The 8,759-nt window shown below is 46.4% G+C and overlaps 1 long non-coding RNA gene across 3 annotated transcripts; it reads right to left on the bottom strand.

Moving 5' to 3' along the window:
* Positions 1–2,856: 2,856 nt before the first annotated feature.
* LOC123100344 (uncharacterized) lies at positions 2,857–8,010 on the bottom strand. 3 transcript variants are annotated; one of them, XR_006448390.1, is made up of 9 exons: positions 7,340–8,009; positions 7,024–7,206; positions 5,642–6,867; positions 5,503–5,572; positions 4,929–4,988; positions 4,615–4,792; positions 4,260–4,337; positions 3,727–3,803; positions 2,858–3,228 (listed from the first exon to the last, which is right to left on the bottom strand). It is a non-coding gene; the product is annotated as an uncharacterized lncRNA (long non-coding RNA). The 3 variants fall into 3 exon arrangements; XR_006448391.1 differs by having other exon boundaries at positions 5,642–5,922; positions 6,338–7,206; positions 7,340–7,989; XR_006448389.1 differs by having other exon boundaries at positions 2,857–3,228; positions 5,642–7,206; positions 7,340–8,010.
* Between the last annotated feature and the right edge of the window lie 749 nt (positions 8,011–8,759).

Here is an 8,759-nt window from a genome sequence, read left to right as displayed (position 1 = left end):
TGCACATATCTCGTTCTCAGGGCACACCGGATGAGCAGTCCGTACAACTAAAACCAGGCCTCAAGTTTCCCCGAGGTGGCGCTGCAAAGGGCTCTAGCTTGGACCAACACTCGGAGGAGCACTGGCCTGGGGGGGGGGGGTTAAAATAAAGATGACCCTTGAGTCTGTAGAACCCAAGGGAAAAAGGCTTAGGTAGGCAAATGGTAAAACCAAGGTTGGGCCTTGCTGGAGGAGTTTTATTCAAAGCGAACTGTCAAGGGGGTCCCATAAATCACCCAACCGCGTAAGGAACGCAAAATCAAGGAACATAACGCCGGTATGACGGAAACTAGGGCGGCAAGAGTGGAACAAAACACCAGGCATAAGGCCAAGCCTTCCACCCTTTACCAAGTATATAGATGCATTAATTAAGATAAGAGATATTGTGATATCCCAACATAAACATGTTCCAACATGGAGCAATCTTCAACTTCACCTGCAACTAACACGCTATAAGAGGGGCTGAGCAAAAGCGGTAACATAGCCAAACAATGGTTTGCTAGGAAGGGTGACAAAGGTTAGAGGTGGTTTCATGGCAATTTGGGAGGCATGATATAGCAAGTGGTAGGTAGCGCAGCATAGCAATAGAGCTAACAACTAGCAAGCAAAGATAGAAGTGATTTCGAGGGTATGGTCATCTTGCCTGAGATCCCGCAAGGAAGAAGAACGAGTCCATGAAGAAGACAAACGGACGTAGTCGAACGAATCCTCACAACTCCTGAACGAAACCGAAGCTAACGAGAGAAGCAAATCGGAAAGAAGCAAACAACATAGTAAACAACCACCACAAACACATGGCATGATGCACAAACAAGTATGATGCATGTCCGATTTAATGAGCATGGCATGGCAAAGTGCAACATACAACACTACAAATTAAGTGGAGCTCAATATGCAACTCGTTTCATATTGACGAATCACCACATCAATTATTTAGTTCTCTCTCGTTTATGTACCCAAAAATATTAAATGTTATTAAACATGGCAAGAGGTGAAACATAAATAAACTATCTATTTAGGCAAGTTTAAATGAGGCCGGAACAACAAACAACAAATCCGGAAAATCCTCATATGCATATTTTGGAATTGGTACTGTTCTGCCTAAAACCATATTTTATTGTTGATAAACAGTAAAACAAGGTGCACCAAGTTAATCTATGCATTTTTCTACCCCATTTACATATAAAATTTATTAAATTCGGAGCTACGGTTATTTAGTTATGAAATAAATCATTTTAACATGGCATTTTAGCAAATTTAATCAAACAACATGTTTAAGTATTTTAAACATGGATGAGAGCGGCATTTATGAAACTAGACAAAATTCTAAGCATTTTACATATATAAATCATTTCAATCCGATGCACAGTTTATGAGTTAAAATATGCAGGATGTTTGAGGGGTTTTCTGTAAATCTGTAATCCTGGGATATTGGACAAATTCGCAGCGCACAGGAAAAAACAAATATGGGCCGAATCTGAGCTATCGGGCCGAACAGGATCAGGCTTGAGGTGCTTCTCACCTCGTGGGCTCACGGCTCAGTCGGTGGGGTGGCTTCCAGGCCGACGCTTGCTCGGCTGGCCTTGCGCGGGCGGTCAACGCGGTCGACGCAGGGGAAGGAGCAGGACTTGGCGCTGGCCTCGTTCGATGCAGAGGAAGCAGACAGGGGAACTTGGTGCCGGCGTCTCCTGGCGATGGTCGGCAGCGAGCGGAGCTTGGCAAGGCGGCGACCGAGGCGACGAACTGGAGGAGGTGCTCGGGCGGCTTGGCGAGGGGAGAGGTCAACGCGGGCGTGCGGGCGCGCTCGATGCGGTGTGTCGACCACCTGCTCGAAGCAGAAGCAGAGGAGGAGGCGACCGGACTTGCGCGGCGGCCTGGAGGAGCTTGGGGAGCGGCGGCGACGAACTTGGCGGGGAGGAGGCCGGGAACGCAGGGGACTTGACGCGGCGGCGGCTTGAAGGTGAGCGACAGCTGGATGCAGGGGACCTCAACGACTCGCGCGATGCAGGGGAACTGGGCGCGCGGCTTCGGTCGCTCGTCTCCCTCGCAGACGAGGACGAGGCAGGAGGTCGCGCATAGTGGCCGGGGCGGCGGCTTCGATGGCCGGCCGGCGAGGTCGGACAGCAACGGGGAGACGCGAGGCGAGGCAGGGGAGGCCTCGGACACCATGGCTTGGTTCCTGGGAGGAAGAGGAAGAGAGAGGCCGACGGGTTAGCGAGAGAAAAGAAAAGAGAGAGGGCACGGGGAGCGGCTGGCGTGACCTTGAGCAAGGCGGCAAGGTCCGTCTGCTGGACCGGCGAGGAACAACGGGTTCGGGGAGGTCCTCGGCTGACCTGGAAGGAGGCTCGGGCAAGGTGGCTGCCTCGATCCAGAATGGATGCAGCGCCCTGGGAGGCTGCGGGAGGTGGCTGGCTGCAGTGGAGGAGAAGGGGGCTGCGATCTGGTTGGGCGGCGCTGAAAGCAAGGTGGAGGCGCTCGGGTGGATTTGGATCGGGGGGATCCCGAGGGCGAAGGGAGTTGGTCGGGTGGCGGCGGGAGGAATGGGGCAGATCCCCTAGGTTTTAGGGTTTGGTCTCAAATTAGACTAGGAGTGGACTATATATACATCACGGATTAGGTTAGGGGCTACCTCGTCCCTCCGATCGCAATCGAACGAACGAGAATAAATAGGTAGGGAGTCCAAATAACAAAACGGAGATATTTTGTAGATGTTAGGGGATGATCCGAATCCAACGGTAACACAAACCGGGTCGGGTACGGGACAACTTTTGGACGCGCGGGAGGGGGCGATGCACTGCGCAAAGAGGGGCTTCGGTTTAAGCAAGAGGGAAAACGAAGAACAAGGTTGGTCTCGGAACGGTCACGAAAGCAAGGAGGAACGCGGCAACTACGAGCGGATGCAATGCAGATGATGCGATGATGAATGCAAACACACAAATAAATCACACGACAACAACGAAATAACTGGAAGGCTTCTGGAGCATCGGTCTTGGGGCGTTACAATTCTCCTATTTATTTCACCATGGATGTTGAATCTGGGAGCTTCCCCTTGAACATTGAGCCGAAGGCACCTCCCCCCGGCTTCTCTGAGAAGTTGCTGGTGGCATGCTGCAAATCATTGTACCTGAAGGTAATCAACGTGCCCCCAGCAGTCTTTGATATCCGAAGAGTCCTATCTCGGTGAAATTTCTGATATAGGAAGAAAAACACAATGGCAAGGATTATCAGAATTGCAGCAACTCCACCAACTGACCTAAAATCGACTCCAAACTTCCAATAATCACATCATCTATTATATTACCTTGAGGAGATGACCAAGATATGTCAACTCAAATTCAAACCAATCTATGTTAACCAACTCACTAACATATCATTATTAAAAAATATTAACCAACTCAAAGGTTGGAGGCTATATTCAGAACTACATCTCCTGGAAAGACCATCATGACATACAAACAATCAGAGCCATAACATAACATTCAAAAGCAGAAATAGTGATCCACTTTCTCGAGGAAATAACTAAATAGCAAGCAAGAAGAACGGGAAAGGTTGTTGGCAGCTATCAAACAACCGCACAGACGATAACCATACAAAAAAAATGAAGTTGTCTCTGGTGGTTAACTACACTGAAATTACCAAAGGAAAATTATGCACAATTAGAAAAAAAAAGATTCCCAAAATAACTACCTTGGATCATCTTAGGGAATGTTCCAACAAAGAAGACAATGACTTCTCCTTCTCACCCATTGCATTAATCCATTTGACTGCACATATGGATAGAATTTACTAATTAGCATCCAAAATAAGCAAAATAGGTATAGTTGTTTGAACACACCTCTGCTTTGCATGAGCAGAAACAAATAACTCTAAATCTATGACCGAAAACATTATAGAAAATCATGAAGATTAACAAACTTATGATACTGATGACTCATCATCATAATAAAAATGGTATATAATGTAAAATGTCGCAGACGAAAAAAAGTTACATATGACATTCCTATTTTGCTACAGAGAAAAATAGAACCAGCGAAAGTGATAAATGGGTCTCTATGTAAAGGTTGGAGGCTATATTATGATATGTGAGAATCAATTAAGGCAAAATAAATTCAAGATTTTTATTCCTATAAATGTACATGAATAAATACCCATATTCAGTATGTTATTCTTATTTCATCTACATATAAATTGGAAGATCACTTCAATCCAGAATTTGTTACCTGTGAGCTTATCAATGCAGTTCATTTGCGTTGGTGTCTCTTCCCGAGCTAACCACAACCACTCGGCTCATGAGCGACCTACGTCAATCAGGCAAAGAAAGGAGGAAACATGATGGCATAACTGAAAGACCAAGTATAATGGTGGGGTGTAGATGCGTACGCAAACGCAACTGTAGAACGACATGTCATAGGAGAATAAATGAATCTAATATATAAATAAGACATAAAAACTCTTAACAGAAAGAGGAATCAAAATGCCATGAGGGGAATACATCGTAGAATTGGCACTGAAACTTTAATATGTTTAATTTAATGCAGAGACAAATGCAGTGAGAAGATAATAGCATCAATATACATTTGGGTTTAGTGTTCGGTCCCAATCTCTCCAATTCACGAAGCATCCTTGCAAGCGAGCATGAGAATTGCCACAATCTTCTAGGAATTCATGGTCCAGCCTACCCAATCTCAACCAGCGCCAAAAATTGGTGATCCCTTGAATGCATTAAGTTTGGACCAACTCAAACACGCTATCCCTGCAGAAATTGGACAAAGTGAAACCACTAATACTTTCCACTTATACAAAACAGAAAGCTGAGGTTTGACTGATTTCACAAAGGAAACCTAAAATCGACTCCAAACTTCCAATAATCACAACATCTATTATATTACCTTGAAGAGAAGACCAAGATATGTCCTGCCCTCATTCTTCAGATGGTGGTTTTCTTTGAACTGCAAAATAGAAAGAAACATGCTTTATCTTATGTGGCATGTGGCGCACAGAAAGAGCAAAACAGATTTGAAGCCAAAGAAGCTTAGCAAATTAGGAAACACTAGAACTGCATCCTGATTCCTTAAAAGCAAGTACAGATATAACGTAAACATGAGAGTAATCAGGTCCAAGTAATATATAGAACTGAACATTTCTTCAGTTATGTAGCTTCCATTGGCTTCTTTTAATTGCTACAAATTCTCATATAGCAGCGAAAAGATTCTAAAGTAATCAGGTCCAAGTAATATATAGAACTGAACATTTCTTCAGTTATGTAGCTTCCATTGGCTTCTTTTAATTGCTACAAATTCTCGTATAGCAGCGAAAAGATTTTAATTTTTGCGAGGGAGCAAAGACAAATTAACAATACACAAGACTAAATGTAGACTAAGTCATAAAAAATTTACTACTCCTACCTAACTTGTTATCTTTAACTGGAACTAAATAATAGAAAAATGAAATCGCATGACTTACATAGATCAGTCCTCCCCTGTCAGCCCTTTTGGATTTCAGCAAACACCATGTAGGCACAAAGAAACAAAACCTGCACAAACAAAGATGAGAAGCATTGGATTGGAAGAAACGGGGAGGAAAGAAGAGAAGAGTGGCTTACATGGATTTTTCTTCTACATCTTCCGATCCATGGCTGACAAAAATATGAGAGATTCATCTTGGCTTCGCCTTTCTGCTATGGATGCCGGTGCCGTGGACCATCCCAGACCGTCAACACCTGCCTTGACCCGGCCCCTGCTCCCACCGGCGCTCGGGCTCGCCACCAAAGTTACTACGCAGACAACAAACTTTGCTCGTCCGCGGAACAAAATATAATTCGTCATTTATATGGGCATAGTATAATACTGCACAAGTAGCAAAAAACCAAGCACCAAGAACCTCCTGGATAAACAACAGAAACAACCAAGAAGCACTCACTTTTCAATTCAATGGACTAAAAATATATAACTGTGCATGCAGAAAAATTGAACTCCCATGCATTGCAAAACTGACCACATTCTGAATCCATTTTCAGATGAGAAGCACCAAAGAATATTCCTAGTGAAGTATCATCACAAAAATGGCGATGGTAAGTGGAAAAGACAAAGTCTACACAATAGTAATCTATGAAAAACTGGAGCAACTAAGATCGATGATAGTGCAAATGACATATTATGCCATTTTGAAAACCATCCAGATAAATGAGAACTGGTTGTTTTGCCTATCAAGAAAATTCTAAATGAGAGGTTATGATATCAGATTCACTGACTGCAAAAAGCATGGAAGGTACAATGCAGCACAAAGGAATGGAATTTACCAAATTTCAGTCACTTTGAGAAGGCCTGGCAGGTAGTAATGAGCGCTGCCGCTGCGCAGCGATCGCGAGCCGAGACACCTTCCTGGCTGGCTAGTAATGAAAAGTGTGTATTGCCAGCCATAGGCAATGAGATCATTCAGACCGCGAGCGTCTAGTCGACGGCCATATGATGACCCAAAGATAGCAGTGATTTTCGAGTCGGCGACCATATGAACCATACATAGCAGCGAGCATCCAGCGAACGACCATATAAATTAAAGATTGAAAAGAAAATTCATGAGGGGTCACCGGCAATAGAACCTACAACCCACAAAGTAAAACCTGCCACCAGCGGCAAGACGGCAAGACTAATTAAAGATTGAAAAGAAAATTCATGAGGTGTCACCGGCAATAGAACCTACACCCCACAAAGTAAAACCTGCCACCAGCGGCAAGACGGCAAGACTACTGAGCAAAGAAATTCTGTAATTCTAATGAAACCAAGATCTTAAGCCCGGTGAGCCCTTCAAACTGAACCAAAACCAGTAAACCTGCAAATCAATTAACATCACAAGAGGCAATCTGTTAGCAAATCCATTAATTTGATATCAATTGTATTAGTGCCATTACTTGTACAGTAGATATCAAATGAAGTGGAAGTCACTCAAAATCAGCACAGGTGCGTAATAAAATCAGCAGCCCATCACCTGCATTATAGAACATACTTGGAGAGGAAGATGCCCAGGACGCAAGGAGGGGAGAAGAGAAGGTTTCTCTCGCTACCGTTCCGGCCGACGCCCCACAGGCCCCTGCTACCCTTCCAGCCGCCGCCACGCCCACCAGGCTCCCGTCGACGGATCCATGCCGTCGACATCCTCCTTAACCCGGCCCTAAGAATTTCAAAAAGATCGCTTCTCTTTGCTGTCATTCCTCCTAAATTCAGAATGGTCATACTGAAGAGCACTCATTCTTTTAGCACAAACTAATGGGAAAAAATGGATGCGGCTAGAGGAGGTGCCTCACCTTGAACCGGCGCACAGATCGCCGCCGAATAGCACGAGTGCCTTGTCCGGGGAGGAGGCCCGGGCCTCTGACGATGCCATCACCAACTCCACGGGCTGAGGCCGAGGCCGGGGCCAAATCCAGGCGTCCTCCTCCTCCTCGCTCCTGGTCCTCCTCCTCCTCCTCACGCATCTTCCCCCTTCCTCTCCTCGCTCACCTCATGCCTCATGGCCAGCGCGCTGGCGCCGACGGGGAGAGGAGAGGAGCCGGATAAAAGCCAAACCGGAGCACATGACCTAGGCGACGACTACGAACCAGACGGTTGTGGTGGATGACGAGGACCTCCTCCTCCCCCTACCACCGCCACCTCATCAGCCGCCCCCTGCTCCTCCAGAAGACCAGGCCACCCATGCTCTCCCACGGCGGCGACCTGCGCCGATCGGAACCACGACGAGCCTCTCTCCCGGCGGCGACCTGCGCCGATCCGGCACCACGACGCATGGCGGCTGCAGCGGGCAGTACGCTCCTCTCGTGGACGTGGCCCTGTCGCTCACCGCCGTGGAGAGGAGTGGCGGCGCGGTGGAGAGGAGGAAGAGGGCGATGTCGAAGGAAAGAGGGGTGGCACAGGGCTCGAGGATGGGAAGGGATTGGCTGGGCTAGGTTTTCACCGTGTTTCGATGGGAAACTTCTTGTCTCTCACGCAGGGAGCAGGCATCACGCACTGCATCGGTGGGTCCGCGGGAAAACAAGCCCAACCCGTCATCGGCTGTAGCACCAAATAGCATTGTGGAGAGCAACGACCGGCTGGATGTTTGACAACAGCGTGAAAATTTGCCAGCGAGGTAAAACGTTGGAACCAGATCGCCCGCGGGACGCAGATGCCCCAGAACGGCGGGTACTCTAGCGTTGTTTATATGCTCCGATTAATATACGGTTTTGGTGGTAGCTGCTATAGCAGGATTGCATGAGATCGAAGGTTATATTCTTCTCCATGATTGTTGATTGTTGATTGTTATTATGATGATGGATGGTATGGATGCCATCGCCACGTGCTACGACTCGTAAGTAGACCGACTTTGGAGTCTGAGCGTACATTGTGTGCAGACCAGCAGTAGCAAGGCCATGGTAGAGCTTCTACAGCCGGATATATCAAATCCAGCACCCTATATTATGAACAGTGACCGGTTAATTCTCAAATCGTCGCATCCACAACCGTAGACCTCATATCCAATACTCTTAATCCATATTACGCATGAAGCGTGAAAGAAACTATGTAGATGATGAACAAAATAAACGCCATAGAACAAACAGCATATCCATATAATCTGGACCAAAAGAACATCATATCTCGGCTGACAGACATAGTTCTAAAACTAAAATTACTAAAAATGCAAACAGAGACAGATAGGGCAGAGTATCTTCACCACTTTCTCGCCGATCA

This window comes from Triticum aestivum, chromosome 4D (assembly GCF_018294505.1).
Source record: "Triticum aestivum cultivar Chinese Spring chromosome 4D, IWGSC CS RefSeq v2.1, whole genome shotgun sequence".
In the NCBI taxonomy this organism is placed as follows: domain Eukaryota; kingdom Viridiplantae; phylum Streptophyta; class Magnoliopsida; order Poales; family Poaceae; genus Triticum; species Triticum aestivum.
This window is presented reverse-complemented; position numbering and strand designations above follow the sequence as displayed.